This window comes from Jatropha curcas, chromosome 11, assembly GCF_041381405.1.
Source record: "Jatropha curcas cultivar XTBG-Jc1 chromosome 11, XTBG_Jcur_1.0, whole genome shotgun sequence".
NCBI lineage: Eukaryota > Viridiplantae > Streptophyta > Magnoliopsida > Malpighiales > Euphorbiaceae > Jatropha > Jatropha curcas.
This window is the reverse complement of record NC_143161.1, coordinates 22581141-22600798: the sequence shown is the minus strand read 5'-3', so window position 1 is coordinate 22600798 and position 19658 is coordinate 22581141. Positions and strand designations below refer to the sequence as shown.

Sequence of the window (19658 nt, the reverse complement as noted above, 5' to 3'; positions counted from 1 at the left end):
CTTTGAGTTTCAAGGCTGGATGAGTTTTCTGTCGTTAAACAGATTGTGTTATGAAAGTTTAGTCAAAGAGTTCTACGGTTCTCTTAAGATTAGTGGAACAGAGTCGATCTCTGTAAAGCTTAAAGGTGAAATCAAAGCGTTGTCTTACGCTGACTTGAGCAAGATTCTTGATTTGCCAAACACTGGGTCTAGGGTAATGAAAATTTAAGGATATTTCTAGGGTTAGTGAGTACAAAAAGGAAGAATTTGTGAAGAAATTTGTCAAAAGGGGTTCTATAGAAAAACAAGGCACTATTGAATGTTCAAATTTGACAGATAGCATGAAATGGCTATACAAACTGATTTTGCATTATATTTATCCCAAGAGTGCCTCCCTCACATATGTGAATCAGGTTGAGTTGTGCATTATGTGGCACATAGTTGAAAAGAAACCCTTCAACCTATGTCATACTATCTTTGACAAAATGCAGAATAAGCCTAAGAAACTGCCCTATGGAATGGTACTTACACCAGTGTTTGAATTCCTGAATGTTGATTTAAAGGAAAGTGATGGCTATAATGTTTCAAAGCTAGACAGTGGGTCGTTAAAAATGAAAGATGAAGGTGAAGAAGAAAAAGAGAAAGAAGAGAAGGGAAAAGGAGAAGCTGAGAAAGAAAAGAAAGAAAAAGAAGAAGTTGAAAAAGAAAATAAAGAAAAAGAAGAAGTTGAGAAAGAAAAGAAGGAAAAGAAGAGGATGAGAAAAAGAAGAAGAAAGAAGAGAAAGGAAAAGCTAAATTGGGAGAAATAGAGAAGCAAGAAAAGATAGAGGAAACAAGGGAAGAAGAAAAGAAATTAGAAGAAGAAAAGAAGGAAGAGACAGAAAAAGAGAAAACAGCTGAGAAGGAAGCAGAATCAGAAAAAGAGGAAGAAACAGAAGAGAAAAAGGAGTCTGGAAAGGTTGAAAAAGGAAAGAAAGTAGAAGAAGTCAGTGATGCTGAGACAGAAAAGCTGGAATTAAGTGATGAAGAAAAGACAACTGAGGTCAAAACAGAAAAAGAATCTGAGTTCTTATCAGCTCAAAGGAGTAGGGAAGCTATGCTACGAAGGATGGAAAGAGAGCTTATAGAAGAGCATAACAAGAAACTTGATGAGGCAATAAAACATTGCAAGACTGTGATTAAATAGAATCAGTCTCTCATTGAGTCCTTGGAAAGAGTGAAAGATGTAAATGAAAGGAAATTAACTACTCTGAAAGTTAAAGGAACACCCTACACTCCTACCTCAGAGAAACCAAAGAAAGTCTAGCACACTGCGGGTAAACATAGGACTCATGGAAGAAAGCCTCCATTGCACCCTTCTTCTAAATGGCCAGAAAGCTCTTCTGAAATCGCTCCTGCTCAGAATCTAAAAAGTTCTAAAAGACTTAGAACTGATCCTAAGCCTCTCTGATTTCTATGTTATGAACATTTTCTTTAGGATATATTTTTTAAACTCTGTTTAATTTTCTTCTTATTATGCTCTGATCTTTTCTAACCCTTTTGTATGATGACAAAAAGGGGGAGAACGTAGGATATTTTGGATATTTACGTGATATTTTGGTACATACTATGCTATATGGTGACCTATATCTTAGTGTTTATTATTTTCTATTTGTGTTGTCTATCTATATGTTCTATTTTGTCTATCTATATGTTCTATTTTGGCGAGCTATACGTTTTATATGATAAACTGAGTGTTTTAGAACTTAGATTCTTATTCTAACATCTGCTCTACAGGTTGGACTTAAGATTTTTTGTTCTAATATCAGTTTCAATTCTACTCTTTTGCTCTGACCATATGCTCTGATTATTAGAACTTAGAATATCTTGTCTATTTTTGCTAGTTCTAAAATCAGTTTCTAAAATGTCTCCCTAGCTCTAAATCTCACAAATAGTTTTATTGCATTTATTCGGGGGAGCATAATACATGTTCTAAATTCGCTTCAAATTAAGATCATTTGGCATGCTTAGAACTTATATGCATAAAATTTAAGGGGAGCATATGTTTTATGTTTGCTTAATTTATTGGTTTTGTCATCATCAAAAAGGGGGAGATTGTTGGCTCAAGAGTCAAATTCTAATCTCGGAACTTTGATGATTAAAACAAAACAAATAAATTTAAATTATATTATTTGTGCTAATATTATTTTATGCAGAATTCTTATGGAAAGAAAACGAACAAGGCAAGTCCTACAAAATCCATAGTGTGTGAAGATATCCGAAGACCCTAGTGGTTAGGTATTTAGGATATATTGTAGGTTAGAGAGAAAATTCATCTATAACCACAAAAACTAATCTTTCTCTCATTAAAAATATTTTTTGAAAATTAGATTCTTCAAAATAAATCTTTTTGTCATAGTTGTTTTCAAAATTCCTTTAAAAGAAATCAAAATGATTCAATTACCTAAAATTAAAGAGATTATGTCTCTAACGATTTTGGTAATAAATCGTATGCTTTCTTTTTCGGAAATCCTCTTTGAAAATTTAAAAAATTTTAATTTATTCTCTTACCTAAAACGAAGGAAGATCTTATTCTTTTCATTTTAGTAAGTAGAATCTTTTAGAAAAATATTTCTCAAATAAATTGCTTTCGGAAAATCTTTATGCTTAAGGAAAGGAAGATCGTCTCCTATTTTCTTACCAAAAGGATAAAACAAATTTTTGATAACTAAGATTTTCGTATCTTCTAAATAAGGAAAGCAAATATTCTGATTTCAAAATGAAATATCCACTTTCTAAAAACGAGAGTCACAAATCTCTCTATAAAAAGGAGTTCTCACTCTTTGAATGATGTGGAAGAAAGAGTTTTCGTTTTAAGAGTATTCACCTATTGATCACATCCTTTATCTCTCAACACTTACTCTCTACCCCCATTTTTCTTTTCATCTTTATACTTTACGATTTTATCTTTAAAGGAGAAAAGAATTTTTATAACAACTTCTTTTGAAAAACAGTTATGTTTTCTAAATGATTCTAATTAGAAAAACTGTTTTTCCTGTACTTATATTTGAATTTCTGTCTATTTAGATTCTGTAATCTTTAGTAGACAGGTTTTTATTTGATAAACAATTGTGTAATAGCTTAGGTGAGAAGCTATTGTGAAAGAGGTTATCAAGCAACCTTCTCTGTGAGAGAGAGTCTAATGTCTTGAATTGAGTTTTTGTACTCTGTCAAAAATAGAAAGGGTTGAGGTTAACTAGAACCTTTGGAAAATCTAGTGGGATAAAGGGTAGATCTAGTGTTGATCTATTGCCTTGTACTGTTGGTTTGTCTCTTACCCTTGAAAAGAGATAACATAGTTGAGGATCTCAAGATGAGTCTTGGAGAGTGGATGTAGGTGAGTTAGTGCCGAATCACTATAAATCACTGTGTTGATCTTTTTAATTTCTAAAGTTTTGCTTGATACTGCTTTACTTGCACTTCTATTTATATTTTAGAAATGCTAAGATTGTTAATGGATTTAATGTTCTAAAACTGAAATAAGTCTTATCTTCTCTGAATATTAGAACTCTGGAATTCTGATAAGTGAATATACCAAGTTCTAAACTGTTCTTCTATTTACAGTATATTTCACTACTTGGGTTTCTAATCAGTTTTCTAAACCTGATTAAAGCTTTGTGAAGCAGTTCTAATTTCAATAACTGTCTCTCACACAGTCTTATATGCTTTTCTAAACTTTATGAGGAAGTTCTAATTACATAGCTTTCCGTCATTAAGCAGTTCTGATATTGAATAAGATATTGTGAAGCAGTTCTAATTAATAGCTGCACTTTGCATAGTCTTTCTATTTTTTTTTTTTTTTGAATAGAACATTGTGAGGAAGTTCTAATCCATTATCTATTCTCACAAGTTCCTTGTTTTTCCACTACACTTAGAATTCTATATTTTGTTTTAAAATCTAAATTATATTTTTTGAAAACCCAATTCAGTCCCCCTCTTGGGTTGTGCCATACATATACGGGATCCACAAAATATGTATAAAGAAAGTCAACAACATTAAAATTTTTCATTAATAATATTATATATACATCTATTAATTTATTATCTACAATACATAATGCATTAAGTATTTCTGTCTTCATCATCATCTGCTTCCTCTTCTTCTTCTTCTTTCTCTTCTTGATCTTCGTCTTTTGAGGTACCCATGAGGATTTGATCTTCCTCCTCTTCATCATCTGATGCTCCGATTTCGACTTAAGTTCCGCTTTCATCATCTAGTCTATCCGTTAAATCTTCAACAACTTGCATCGGTTGCGTATCAACCACAACTTCTTGAAATGGCTCAAATATTGCGAGTAAACCAGATTGTTTGGTTTCAACTGCATGAACAAATGCTCTAGGCTTAATTTTACATTTTGGCATCCAATCATAACGATCTCGTTTCAATGATGGATATGGAACATAGTACAGCTGCGCAGCTTGCATCGCCAACACAAAAGGTTTGTATTTCGTATATCTTCTTCTATGATTAATATCTACATAATTACACTTAGGGTAAACCTTCATGCCAACGTTTTTACGTAGGATCAAACCATTCACATTTGAATAAGATTGTTCACTTGATTGGTAGGGATGGACATTCTAACTCCAAACCTCAACCAATTTGCCATAAAAATCATTTGACTGTGTTGGCTCAAGGGTCAATTTTTTGTCTCGAGATTTTGATGATTAAAGCAAAACAAATAAATTTAATTATTTTATTTGTGCTAATATTATTTTATACTGATTTAAATATGGAAAATAATAAACAAAGCAAAATCCTACAAATCCAAAGAAAATCGAAGATCATTGAAGATTTTAGTGGTCAGCTGTTTAGGATTTGTTGTAGGATAGAGAGAATGCTCATTTATAAGCACAAAAATAATTTTTCTCTCTTTATCAAAAATATTTTCGAAAATATTTCCTTAAAAAGTCAAAACTTTCGTTCTTTACTTCCCTTACCTAAAATGAAAGAGATTATGTGTGAATACTCAAATTTTGAGGCTCAGAAAGCCTGTTTTCCCGGACTGCAAATAGTCCGGCCGGACCGGAGGTCATTCGGAAAGTTCACCGAAAGTATGCCAATATGGTACTTGAAACGTCCGGAAAATTACGAGGATCGCGGAACTGGTCCCGGAATATTTTTTGGAGGTACAGAACTCCCGAAAAAGCCTTTGGAACGAAAAACTAGCGAGTGGACAGGATAGGGTGGCAGTAGCTGCCGTCCACAGCGGCAGCGCCCGCCCTCCAACCTTGGTTTTCCCTATAAATACAGCCCTGAATCGACAGTTTTAGGGACTCGGTCTGTGTTGACGGACACTCTCTTCTCTCCTACGCTCCTTGCGGTTCTTCTACTGCTTTTCTGCATTTAGTGTAGGCTTTTATTGCTCTGCTGTTGTGATATTTGGTCGCTTAATTGAATTAATTTTAATTAGTATTCCCCAAACGAGGAGCTTAATCTGGAATTTTTAAACTGAAGCTAAGAAGCGGCCGCCGATTAACTCAGGTAATAACGAAACTCTGCCCATTTAATTTCAGCATTTTGTGCATATTTCTCTTCTACTCTAAACTCTAATTAAATAACTGAATTCACACCATCGTCATTTTGGTAGCAAATTGCCTTAAGTAAATAAGTTTAGGCTAAAATGTCTGGTTAATCAATAATCGTGGTATTAAAGCTAAACTCCGAACATATTGGCTAAAGTGCCTAGTTAATTAATAACTACGGTGTAATTGCCTTTATTTCGAACGGTTCGGCTAAAAGTCCAATTAATCAATAATTGTGGCTAAAAGCCTTAATCAATCACGTTTTTTGCAACAAATTGCCTACAGTTTAATCAATCATGTTTTGGCAACAAATTGCCTACGGTTTAATCAATCGCTTTTGGCAACAAATTGCCTATAATTCAAATAACCACTTTTTGGCGACAAATCGCCCAAATATCACCTTTTCTTTGGCGATAAATTGCCTAAATTACATATCATCTTTTGGCACGAATGCCTTAATCATTTTGGCGACAAATCGCCCAACAAAACCCCTTTGGCACAAATGCCCTTAATCAATCACTCTGGTGACAAATCGCCTAACCAATCTTTGGCAAAAAATTGCCTAATCAAATATCAACTTTTGGCACAAATGCCTTAATCAACCATTTTGGCGACAAATAGCCCAAACATGAATTTTGGCAATAAATTGCCCAATCAAGCACCTTTCGGCAACAAATGCCTAAAACAGAAAATCAACCAATCAAGCACCTTTTGGCAACAAATGCCTAAAACAGAAAATCAATCAAACTTTGGCAAAATGCCTAAAAAGAAATGCACGAAGCATGCACAAACTCATGCATGAAGCATACCCCTTCAAAATGCCTTTGAATAGGCTTTATCGAACTACGTCGGCTTTGATCTCTCATTCAAAAGAGAGTACGTAGGCACGTTCGGGATTTAACCCCAAGCAGCAAGTCGAAATCACCAAAACACTTTACTGGTCCAATTGCATCAAATTACCTTACAAAGCATTTACACTTAGGTTAGTTAATCAGCATGACATAGTCTCAAGATCCACCTCGGGTTCGTAGATTGTGCCTTAAACTTTGGGATAATTAATCTAGACTTAGGTTAATTAAAATTGGAGTCATTTAGGGTTCTTTCTTAGTTTTCCCTTATAAAAATAAACTAGGTGGCGACTTCATAAAACACACATGTGAGCATACCTCATTCGAGCATTAATTTTGCCTTGCGGGGAGGGTTCACAATTTGGCGACTTCACTGGGGAACAGTTATGTAATCATTTTGCATAAAGTGGACTACAATTGCTGCATCCACTAACCTGCCCTTCTTTAGGGTATTATTTTTGTTGTGCTTTATTTTGTAGGGTACCCTAACACGAATCAAGTGTTCTTTCTTTACGAATACTGGATAAGGAAATTTGGACTTAATTATAAAATTTAATTAAAACATTTAAATGTGTTGATTTATTTGCACGATTGAGAATCTTTTTCTCCATTGCATGAAAAATGAATTTCAAATGAATTTCTTCTCTTCTGTTCAAACTTCTGAGTCTGGATAGCAAGTAGCGTTGATCGGCAGGTCTCCTTGATTATGTCGATGAACAGCCAAAGCGTCCTCCCTGTTACCGCAAACCATCCCTAATCCTTTTGGGGGTGGCCCATGAGTATACGTACTGTTGGACCCACACGAAACTCTTTGTTTCACATGTGGTTAGGTATATCCTTACTCAAGGTTCAGGGGTCCCTTAATAAGCCAATTTTCTATTTGTGTCATAGCCTATAGAACCTATCCTTTAGGGCTGTATGCACCCAATGATGTGAATCATATCATTAAAACGAATTATGACGTGATATTGTGCGCATTCATGACATATCATCTCATAAACATTAGAAACATTAAAAAGAACACAAAATATTCTTTTTAGTCATGCACAATTGGACAAGGGAGTCGATCTACCTCACATTCAGCTACCTTGATACACAATACTACCCACTGTACCCTAATCCAACTACCCTCATCCTAGCAAGTACCCACTGTTCGAGTGCCTATCCAAGTTCCAGTCACACCTACAGTGCTATCACCAACCTCACCAGCTTCACCAACTTCACCAACTTCAATTGCACCAATGGCATCACTTGCTGACATCCAAAATCTCATGGAACAACTGGAAGCCAGAATGGAGGCTAGAATGAATGAGGCATTAGTTGCCCAGAGAACTGCCCTAATATCTGAACTAGGTAGTGGTAATGGAAATGGGGCTTCCGCTGTGGGAAGGGATCCTGCTACCTCCAATCAGGGACCTGTTGCTAGACCGACATCCTCAAACCCTGCCTTTAACCTGGATGACATGCCCTCCAGAACTGCTGCTGAGCTGGAAGCTCAGAAAATGAAAGAAAAACTGGAACTCTTGGAAAGGTCAATCACTACCCTTAAAACACATAAGGAAGTGGTGGACATGGACTCCTTGTCCTTATTACCTGAAGCAAGATTGCCGACAAAGTTCAAGATGCCTAACATGGATAAGTTTGATGGAACCACTTGTCCCAAAACGCACCTGAAAATGTATGTAGGTGCCCTCAACCCGTTTGGCTTGAACAGCGAGCTCCTTACTCAGTTGTTTCAACAATCTCTGACTGGTGCTGCTTTGAGATGGTTTGTCAACCTGGATCGGACTAAAATGAAGACCTGGGAAGACATTTGCAATGCATTTAACACACAGTACTACTATAATATAGAGGTGGATGTTACTCAGAGAGAACTGGAAACCACCAAACAAAAGAGCAACAAACCCTTTTCCTCGTTCTTTACGAGGTGGAGGGCCAAGGCCGCCCAAATGATCAATCGGCCTTCAGAACAAGAACAGGTAGACATAATCATCAAAAATCTGTTGCCTGCCTACCAACAACAACTGCAAACTCAGTACCTACCAACGTTTCAGTCGCTCATTGCTACTGCAACCAAGGTAGAGGATTTAATCCAAATGGGTCAACTGAAAGAAGACTCGGGTACCTGATAAGTATAAATTTTATAGTGTTTTTAATATAGTTTTTATTAGAATTTTAGTAAGTTTTTACTTCTTTAATTTAATTTTAAATCACTTTTAGTATAATTGTGTTTAAAAGCTTCCTTGTTCTTTAATCCGCTTGATCTAAGAAAAAATTGCAGAAATTTGGTGCAGAAAAGAACTTTAGAATGCAAGGCACTCAGCTTCTAGCACGCCCAGCCCGTGCTGGAAGGCACGCTCGTGCTAGAAGCCAAGTGAACCATGAGGAGAGAAGCCAGCACGCCTAAAGCACGCCCCGAAGCACGCGCGAATCGCGCAAACGAGAGGCAGAGAGTTAGGCCGCGCAACTCGCGAGCGCAAGCCTCACATGTGCGAGCGCGAATCTACACTACACGAGCGCGAGTTGCACAAACGAGAGGCAGAGAGTTAGGCCGCGCAACTCGCGAGCGCAAGCCTCACATGCACGAGCGCGACCAACACTTGCGAGCGCGAATCTACACTACGCGAGCGCAAGTCTCACATGAGATGCCACAGTGCTTCAATAGCCAGACTTCCAGACTACAGCACGCCCAGCCCGTGCCATGAAGCACGCCCGTGCTGTCCAGGCGGAACCAGTATGAATTTAAAATGCACATCAAGCCTTTCTCACATGGGCCGACTTCAAGGAGTTTCCTAAACACACTAAACAAGACCTGGACCTATTCTTGAAGAAAAAGGAGTCCTAATCAAGAAGAAATCAAGAGCCTAAACAGTTATGATCTCCTATAAAGGATTTTGTACTAAATAAGTATTCTATTTCCTAAAAGGAGTCAGACTTGCCTTCAGGACCTCTATATAAAGAAAGGAACTTCTCATAGCAAGGGAGATCGTTTTCTTTGTACACTTCTTTACATAGTTCTCTCTTCTCAAAGATTTCAAGCTTCAAATAATTGTGCTAAGATTCAAGGAAGCCATCAACATAGTTGTGATACAGTTTTTATTCTAAACTTTTCATCTTGTTTCTTTCTTTATTATTGTCTTTAAATATGATGAATGATTCAAGTGTGATTGAGTTTAATTTAATTACTATGTCTAGCTAAACTTTTATACTAGGGATTTGATGTAATTTAATTCGATTCCAGCTTATAATATTAGATTTATTTTTCTTTGTTCTTGTTATAACTTATTATTGTGCTTAAGGCTTCCAGGCAGAAAAATTCCCCTGGATTGAATTATTTCAATAACATCATTCGGGAGAAGGGTTATTGATATGAATAAGGTAATAATTTACTTGAGAATAATAACTTGATGTGGAAACTATATGGTTTGACTCAAGGGGGGCTTTCATAAGTTAATAAAGTATTAAGTTGTGAATTCATAAAACAACCATAAAACCTAATGATCTGATTCATGTTTAATTTCACTATTAAGATAGGTGATTAAATTGGATTAGAATAGCTAACAATAAATCGGGAGAGCTTGTTAGTAACCTTAGGGTTGTTTTCTCCCACTTGAACAATTAAACTTGATTAATGAACTAATAGAATAAGCTGGATAGAATTAAATGAAATCAAATTCCCTAGTAGCTTAATCCCCTGATTTCTTTTCACCTAAATTTTGTGTTTGATCTCTTTTACTTTGAATTTTATTTACTTTACAGCGAATTCCTTTTATCATCGTCTAAATAATAATAGGTTAACATAATTTTGGTAATTGATAAACAATCCCTGTGGATACGATACTTTCTTACTCTATACTACTTGTTGCGATTTCGTACACTTGTGAAAAACGCTGTCAAGTTTTTGGCACCGTTGCCGGGGATTGGCGTATCAATATCAATACGAATTACCCTGTTATTAATTTAGACACTCTTTCGTTTTTATTTAATTTTCTTTTAAGTACTGTTCCAGGTGTTTTATGCAAAGAAGATCAAGGACAACTGAACCTTTAGTCTTTGACCCAGAAATTGAAAGAACCTTTCGTAGGCACAACGCTGCAAGAAAAGCAAGAGAAATAAAACTCGATCAACAAGCAGACATGGCCAACGAAAACGAAAACAGAAACGAAAACGTAGTTGGACCACCACTTCAACATCCGATCCGTACCTTAAGGGATTATACAACACCTAATCTGAATGGGACAACCTCAAGTATTACAAGACCTAGGGTAGAAGCTAATAACTTTGAGATTAAACCTGCAATTATCCAAATGCTCTCTACCTCGATCCAATATGTGTGAATACTCAAATTTTTTGAGGCTCAAAAGCCTGTTTTTTTCGGACTGCGAACAGTCCGGCCGGACCGGAGGCCTTTCGGAAAATTCACCGGAAATATGCCAATATGGTACTTGAAACGTCCGGAAAATTACGAGGATCTCGAAACTGGTCTCGGAATATTTTTTGGAGGTCCGGAACTCCCGGAAAAGCCCCCGGAATAAACCTGCCTGCCCCGGTGGCTCAGCCACCGGAGCCAGCCACCGAGCCGGCGGCCCGACCGCTGAGACCCGGTGGCCCGGCCGCCGGGAGGGCCGCCGATCCGGCGGCTCAGCCGGTGGCCCAGGCCGCCGAGACTTGGCGGCCCGGCCGCCGGGCGGGCCGCCGAGCCGGCGGTCCATCCGGCGACCCAGCCACCGAAAACAGTCCGTTTTGCGCCTATAAATACAGGCCTCGGGCCTCCTTTTTTCCTCACTCAGTCTGTGTTGACGGACGCTCCTTCTCCCTACGCTCTTTGCGATTCTTTACTGCTTTCTTGCATTTTTTAATTTTAATTTTATTTTATTGTTGTGATACTTGGTCACTTAAAATTAAATTAAAATTAATTCCCTTAACGAGGAGCTTAACCTGGAGTTAAGAAGCGGTCGACGATTAAATCAGGTACGTAAACAAAACTCTGCCTATTTAATTTTAGCACTTCATGCATGCTTCTCTTCTACTCCTTTTAATTCTACAACTGCATAAATGCATTCATGTCATCATATAGGCAAGCAAATTGCCTCAATTAAAGCATGATTAAGCTAAATGCCCGGTTAATTAATAATCGTGGTATTAAAGCTTAAATCCGACAATATTGGCTTAAAATATCTAGTCTATCAATGGCTATGGTATGATTGCCTTTATTTCGAACAATTTTCGGCTTAAGTCCAGTTCATCAATAATTGTGACTAAGTAGCCTAAATTATTCACGTTCTTTTGGCATTAAATTGCCTACATTGCAGTTTGATTAATTACTTTTGGTAAACAAATTGCCAATAAGTAAGATCAGTCATTTTTTAGTAATAAAACGCTTAAATCAAAGTTTTGGCAAAATGCCTTAAAACTAAATCAATCTTTTTGGCTTTAAAAGCCTTAAAATCAATCATTTTGGCGACAATCGCCTAAAATCAATCATTTTGGCAATCAAATTGCCTAAATCACTCTTTTTGGCTAAAAGCCTTAAAATCAATCATTTTGGCGACAATCGCCTAAAATCAATCATTTTGGCAATCAAATTGCCTAAATCAATCTTTTTGGCTAAAAGCCATCAAAATCAACATTTTTGGCATCAAATGCCTAAAATCAAACCAATCAACTTTTTGGCAAAATGCCTAAAACAATCAATTCTTTGGCACAATGCCTAAACAAAAATGCACAAAGCATACACACACTCATGCATAAAGCATCCCATTCAAAGCCCTCTAAAAGAGGCCTATCGAACTACGTTGACTTTGATCTTCCATTCAAACGGAAGTACGTAGGCACGTTCGGGATCTAACCCCGGGCGGCAAGTCGAATCACATAAACATCTTTTTCATTGGTCTAAATTATTTCATCTTCCTTGCAAAACATTCATTCTTAGGTTAGTTTCATCAGCATGACATAGTCTCGGGATCCACCTCGGGTTCGAAGACCATGCCTTAGACATTGGGCTAATTAATCTAGTAACTAGGTTAATTAAAATTGGAGTCACTTAGGGTTTTTCCTAGTTTACCCTAAAACAATTAAACAAGGTGGCGACTCATACATTCACGTGCATTTCTTCCTTTAGTCACATGCATTCACATGCCTATGACATATTTTGGGGAGGGGTTCACAATATGGAGGTTTGCCTAGTGAAGATCCTAATGCTCACATCACCAATTTTTTGGAAATTTGTGACACATTCAAACAAAATGGTGTTTCTGAAGATGCAATCAAATTAAGACTTTTTCCATTCACTCTTAGGGATAAAGCTAGAGCATGGTTACAATCATGTCCCGCTGGAAGTTTTACCACATGGGATGAATTAGCTCAAAAATTTCTAGCTAAATTCTTTCCATCCTCAAAAACCACCAAGTTGCGCAATGAGATAATGACATTTGCTCATCATGATCAAGAGAGCTTGTATGAAGCTTGGGAAAGATTCAAGGACTTGCTAAGAAAGTGTCCGCATCACAGTTTGCCCAAGTGGTTACAGGTACAAACTTTCTATAATGCTCTATCTCCTAATATTAAAATCACTTTAGATGCAGCTGCAGGTGGATCTTTTGAAAAGAAAGGTATTGATGAAGCATATGAGTTGATAGAGGAGATGGCAAGCAACAGCCACTACCAAAATAATACCGAAAGAAGAAGAACTGCAGGAGTCTATGAAATAGACGCCATTACAGCACTTAATGCCAAGGTAGATAACATGGTAAGGAAATTGGACATGTTAACTACTAACCCTGTGAATGCTGTTATGCAAATTTGTGATAGGTGCAATGGACAACATGGAATTGGGGAATGCATCATGGACTCTTTAAATCCACAAACTTTGGAGCAAGTGAACTATGTGATGAATCAAGGAAGAAAGAATTACCCTTATTCAAATTCATATGATAACAGGTTAAGGAATCATCCTAATCTATCCTATGGTAATCCTAACAATGCCTTGAATGCACCACTAGGTTTCCACCCTCCAGAAAAGAAATCCCATGATGACCTCCTCACTGCTCTTTCTAAATCACACATGGAATTCATGAATGAAACCAGAGAAAACCATAAAATCCAGCAAGCTGCAATCAGGAATTTGGAGATCCAATTGGGGCAATTTGCAAACATGATGGCATCTCGACCTCAAGGTACGTTACCTAGCAATACTGAAAAGAATCCAAAAGAACAAGTGCAGGCTATCACTTTGAGAAGTGGCAAACAATTAGATGAACCACCAAAGAAAGAAAAGGAAGTAAAAGAACAACCAAGGGTGCCTATCATTGACTTAGAGGAGAAAGAAAAGGTAAAACCTTATGTTCCCCCTGTCCCCTTTCCACAAAGATTAAAGAAAGCACAAGACGACAAGAGCTTCCTCAAGTTTCTGGATGTGTTTAAGAAGCTCCAAATCAATATTCCTTTTGCTGAAGCTCTTGCTCAAATGCCTAGTTATGCTAAATTCTTAAAAGATATCCTAAGCAAGAAACGAAAAATTGATGATCAAGGAACGGTAATGTTAACCGAGGAGTGCAGTGCAATTATCCAAAACAAACTGCCTCCAAAGTTAAAAGATCCAGGAAGTTTTTCTATCCCTTGTAACATTGGTAATCTTGACTTTAAAAAGGCTTTGGCAGATTTGGGTGCTAGCATTAATCTTATGTCCTATGAAGTTTTTAAGATGCTAGGTATGGGAGAGCTCAAACCAACAAGGATGTCTTTGCAATTAGCAGATCGTTCAATTAAATATCCTAGAGGGATTGTAGAAGACGTGCTTGTAAAGGTAGGTACATTCATCTTTCCTGTTGATTTTGTCATTCTTGATATTGATGAAGACAGGGAAGGATCTCTAATCCTTGGAAGACCCTTTCTTGCAACTGCAAGAGCATTAATTGATGTTTATGAGGGTAAGTTGACTCTAAGAGTTGGACAGGAAGAGATTGTGTTTGATGTACTTAAATCTTGTAAACTCCCTATGGATCATGGAGACTGTTTTAGAATTGACGTAGTAGATGAATGTGTGGAGACCACTTTGCATGTTGAAAATAATGTTAATGAATCAAGCATCTTGAATGAAAAAGAAAAGGAATCACCTAAGCATGAACTGAAACAACTTCCACCTCATTTAAAACATGCATTCTTAGGTGAGGACCACTCTTTTCCTGTTATTATTTCTTCTCACTTAACGCTTGATCAAGAGGAAAGGTTGTTGCAGGTTCTACGTAGGCACAAGAAAGCATTAGGGTGGTCTATTTCGGATTTACAAGGAATAAGCCCAAGTGTGTGTATGCATAAAATCTTGATGGAAGAAGACTACAAACCTTCAATCGAACATCAAAGGCGATTGAACCCGAACATGAAAGAGGTAGTCAAGGCTGAAATTATTAAACTCTTAGATGCCGGCATCATTTATCCAATTTCAGACAGTAATTGGGTGAGTCCTGTGCAAGTTGTTCCAAGGAAGGGAGGTATGACTGTTATTTCTAATGAAAACAATGAATTAATCCCCACAAGAACAGTCACAGGTTGGCGTGTGTGTATAGATTATAGAAAATTAAATAAAGCAACACGCAAAGATCACTTTCCCCTTCCCTTTATTGATCAAATGCTTGAAAGACTTGCAGGATATCCTTTTTATTGTTTCTTAGATGGCTATTCAGGGTACTTCCAAATACCTATAGCCCCTGAAGACCAAGAGAAAACTACATTCACTTGTCCTTATGGCACTTTTGCCTATAGGAGAATGCCTTTTGGGCTATGCAATGCCCCTGCAACCTTTCAAAGGTGCATGATGTCCATCTTTTCTGATATGGTGGAAAAATTTATTGAAATATTCATGGATGATTTTTCTGTATTTGGTTCTTCCTTCGATGCATGCCTTCATAATTTATCTTTAGTGATGCAATGATGTGAAGATACTAACCTTGTGTTAAATTGGGAAAAATGTCACTTCATGGTTAGTGAAGGTATTGTCCTAGGGCATAAAATCTCTCAAAAGGGGATTGAAGTAGACAAGGCAAAAATTGAGGTAATTGAAAAACTACCTCCCCCTAACACAGTGAAGGGCATAAGAAGTTTTCTTGGGCATGCAGGATTTTATAGGAGATTCATAAGGGATTTCTCAAAAATCACTAAACCTCTTTGCAATCTACTAGTTAAAGATGTTCCTTTTGAATTTAACAAAGATTGTTTAGATGCTTTTAACAGGTTAAAGAAGGAGTTAATCTCAGCCCCGATCATCACCACACCAGATTGGACTTTACCCTTTGAACTCATGTGTGATGCTAGTGATCATGTTGTAGGAGCTGTTCTTGGACAAAGAAAAGACAGGAAGTTGCATGTTATCTATTATGCAAGTCGCACATTGAATGATGCACAATTAAATTATGCAACTACGGAAAAGGAACTGCTAGCTATTGTTTTTGCTTTTGACAAATTCAGGGCATATCTAATTGGAGCTAAAACAATAGTCTACACAGATCATTCTGCCATTAAATACTTGCTGGAGAAGAAAGATGCAAAGCCGAGACTCATTCGTTGGGTACTTCTATTGCAAGAGTTTGACCTAGAAATTCGCAACAAAAAGGGGACCGAGAACCTCGTTGCTGACCATCTTTCCAGGCTTGAATTGGGGGAGGAAGATACAAGCGAGCTACAAATCAATGAAAGCTTTCCTCATGAGCAACTTCTTCTAGTAGCAAATGCTCAAACCCCCTGGTACGCTGACATAGTTAATTATCTTGTTTGCAAAATTCCTCCTCCCAATTTTTCTTACCAACAAAGAAAAAATTTTTTTCATGATATCAAATTTTACTATTGGGAGGAGCCATTTTTGTTCAAGTATTGTAGTGATCAGCTCTTCAGGAGATGTATACCGGAAACTGAAATAGAAAGTGTCCTTAAATTCTGCCATTCAATGGAATGTGGAGGCCACTTTGGAGCAAACAAGACAGCTGCGCGTATACTAGCAAGTGGTTTGTATTGGCCTAATCTTTTTAAAGATGCTTATAATTATGTTCGTCTTTGTGATCATTGTCAAAGGTTAGGTAACATTTCGAAGAGACATGAAATGCCCCTGAACAGCATCCTTGAAGTCGAAATCTTCGATGTATGGGGTCTGGACTTTATGGGACCTTTTCCACCATCTTATTCAAATCAATACATTCTAGTGGCGGTGGATTATGTGTCAAAGTGGGCAGAAGCTGTTGCTCTTCCAAATAACGATGCCAAAAGTGTGATGAGCTTCATCAAGAAAAACATTTTTACAAGGCATGGTACTCCCAGGGCGATAATCACGGACGGAGGTAAGCATTTTTGTAATCGATATTTAGACTCCCTTCTTGCAAAATATGGTGTCACTCATCGTGTAGGTACTCCATATCATCCTCAAACCAGTGGACAAGTAGAGGTCACTAACAGAGAAATCAAAAAGATCCTCGAAACCACTGTTGGACAATCAAGAAAGGATTTGTCCAAAAAGCTAGACGACGCTCTATGGGCCTACAGAACGGCATTCAAAATGCCTATAGGTATGTCTCCATATCGCATGGTGTATGGTAAGGCTTGTCATCTTCCTGTAGAGTTAGAACATAAGGCATTTTGGGCCATTCAATTTCTCAACTTTAATGCCAAGGAAGTGGGACAAAAACGCTTGTTACAGCTAAACATGATGGATGAATTGCGCCTCCATGCTTATGAAAGTGCTAAAATATATAAAGATCGCACTAAACAATGGCACGATAAGCGCATTATCATGAGGGATCTAAAGGTAGGCCAACAAGTGTTGCTCTATAACTCTAGACTTCGGTTATTTCCTGGTAAGTTGCGCTCTAAATGGTCTGGACCATTCACAATCAAGGAAATTTTTCCTCATGGCGCGATTGAAATAGTGGATGGTAAGTCGAATCGAAGTTTCAAGGTAAATGCTCAACGTTTGAGAAGCTATTATAATGAAACCTTTGAACCCATCAAGACTACAATTGGTCTTGCTTAGCCTAAATTCAGATAAGTGCGTCGAACTTAACGACGTTAAACAAAAGTGCTCATGGGAGACAACCCATCTATTTTTATTAAATTTTCGTCCATTTATTTATTTTTATTCCCTATTTTATTTGTCAAAATCCCAAATTTTCTCCATAAGCGTTCTTTTGTTTAGTTAAGAGTTTTTGTAGGAAAAAGTGGAAATCTAGAACCGAGCACGCCTCAGGCGTGCCCATCAGCACGCCCGTGCCATAGAAAAGAGATTAACACACTTGAAGGTCAGAGGAGAGCACGCCCTAGACGTGCTAAGTGGCACGCCCGTGTTACTGGAAAACGCCCAAGTCGCGAGCGCGACATTCACAAGCGCGAGCGCTACAATTAGAAAAGAAAGTCAGAAGAGTTGCAAGAAAAACTCGCGAGCGCACCTTCCATCTACGCGGGCGCGAGCTGAAGTCGCGAGCGCACCTTTCATATACACGGGCGCGAGCGCGACATTCATATACGCGGGCGCGACAAGCAGATTTGAGTGTCAGAAGCCATTGGACCAGAAGACGCGAGAAGACGCGAGTGCGATATTCATATGCGCGGGTGCGAGAAAGCACTTTTGAGAGGCAGAACGTTTGCCAGCAAAATACGCGAGCGCGACTTTCACATGCGCGAGCGCGAAAAGAACTCGAGAGGCAGAGAAGAGCACGCCCAAGCCGTGCTATGTAGCATGCCCGTGCCAGGTACGCCACTTTTGTTGTTTTGCAGGTCAGAGGAGAGCACGCCCAGGCCGTGCTCATCAGCACGGCCGTGCCACGATCAGACCAACTTATTAATTGGCGCCCCTCTTTAAAGAGCACGCTTTCAAACTCTCTCTTTTCCACCCCGCACGCCCTGGCCGTCACCTCTTTTCTCCTAAACTTTCCCTTTTCTTCTCCCTTTTCTCTCAAATCAAACACTTTCCACCCAAAATTTTCACATAATCAACTCCAACAATGCCTCCTAGATACAAACGTAGTAGACCCGCATCCTCCATTGCTGCTCGAAACCGCGCAACTATGCGATCTTCCACGGCTCCTCAACCTCCTTCACCTCCTGCATTTCCATTCGAGTTCGCCTCATCCGATCAACAAGAAAGGTACACAAAATTATCTCTTCGGCCTATTCTACCGAATAGATTTATTGATGAGGCTGCCTTAGCGCAAGTGGGTCTTAGGGATATTGTGTTAGACCCTCTTAAGAGAATAGGATGGGGGGAATTTATTGATATGAAGGACTTAGTCTATGCCCCTCTAACTCTAGAATTTCTGAGTTCCTATCGCGCTTTTATTCCATTATTGCCTAATTCACCACCAAGCAGGGTTAACTTTAGGCTTCTTAGTCAAGACTTTGAACTAACTGTGAATGAAATTAGCCACATTTTTGGGTTTCCTACAGACAATAGCCAGATACAAATATCTAGTGATTTTAGTGCGCGTAATACTTGGCAAAATTTGACAGGTGAAGTGAATTACAATCCTAGATATTCTAAAGCATCCAAATTAAAAAAACCTTCCTTGCGCTACATTCACAAATTCTTATCTAATTCCATTTTTGGAAGGAGTGAAAGCGATGGGGTGCTAAGTTTGAACGAATTATATTTTCTGTGGGCTATTGAAAATGGGGTTTTATTGAATGTTGGTTATTGGCTCTGCCAAAAATTTGGAAAGGTAGCTGGAGCCGACAAGGGGGCCATAATGGTGGGATGTTTTGTAACTCGGATTGCTAGATACTTACAGGTTTGGAACCCGGCTAGGCCAATTTATGATAGTATAGGAGGAGGGCGTAGTACTAGACTGGACCTAGATGTTATGATACATATGAAACTGATTGAAAAAGTCGGAGATACATATCAAGTAGTAGGCGCCCCAGAGGCTAATCCTGATGATGCAGGAGCAGAGGCAGCCGGTGGAGCTAACATGGAAGAGGATAATCCTCCTCCTTTTCCTTTTTCTTTTGGTGCAGGTACTTCCGGTGTCGGTCCATCGTTCCAAGGCACAGCCAACATGTCGAACGATGAAGTCCTTGCAAGAATGATGTCTCGGATGGACCTCTTTGACACGCGCCTTAAATGTATGGAAACGATGATCGCAGACCGTTTCCAGTCCATCGAAATTATGAACGGCAGTCTTGACTCTCGGATGGACACCATGCAAGGCCAACTCCAGACCATCCTCCAGCTTCTGCAGCCACCTCCAACACCAGAGAATTGACGGATTTCTCACTTTTCTTTGTTTTATT

At 38.3% G+C, this 19658-nt stretch overlaps 1 non-coding gene across 1 annotated transcript; it reads right to left on the bottom strand.

Annotated features, from left to right (window-relative positions):
* Positions 1-12798: 12798 nt before the first annotated feature.
* Positions 12799-12904, bottom strand: LOC149492750 (small nucleolar RNA R71). Its single transcript, XR_016319003.1, has one exon. It is a non-coding gene; the product is annotated as a small nucleolar RNA R71 (small nucleolar RNA).
* Positions 12905-19658: the final 6754 nt, after the last annotated feature.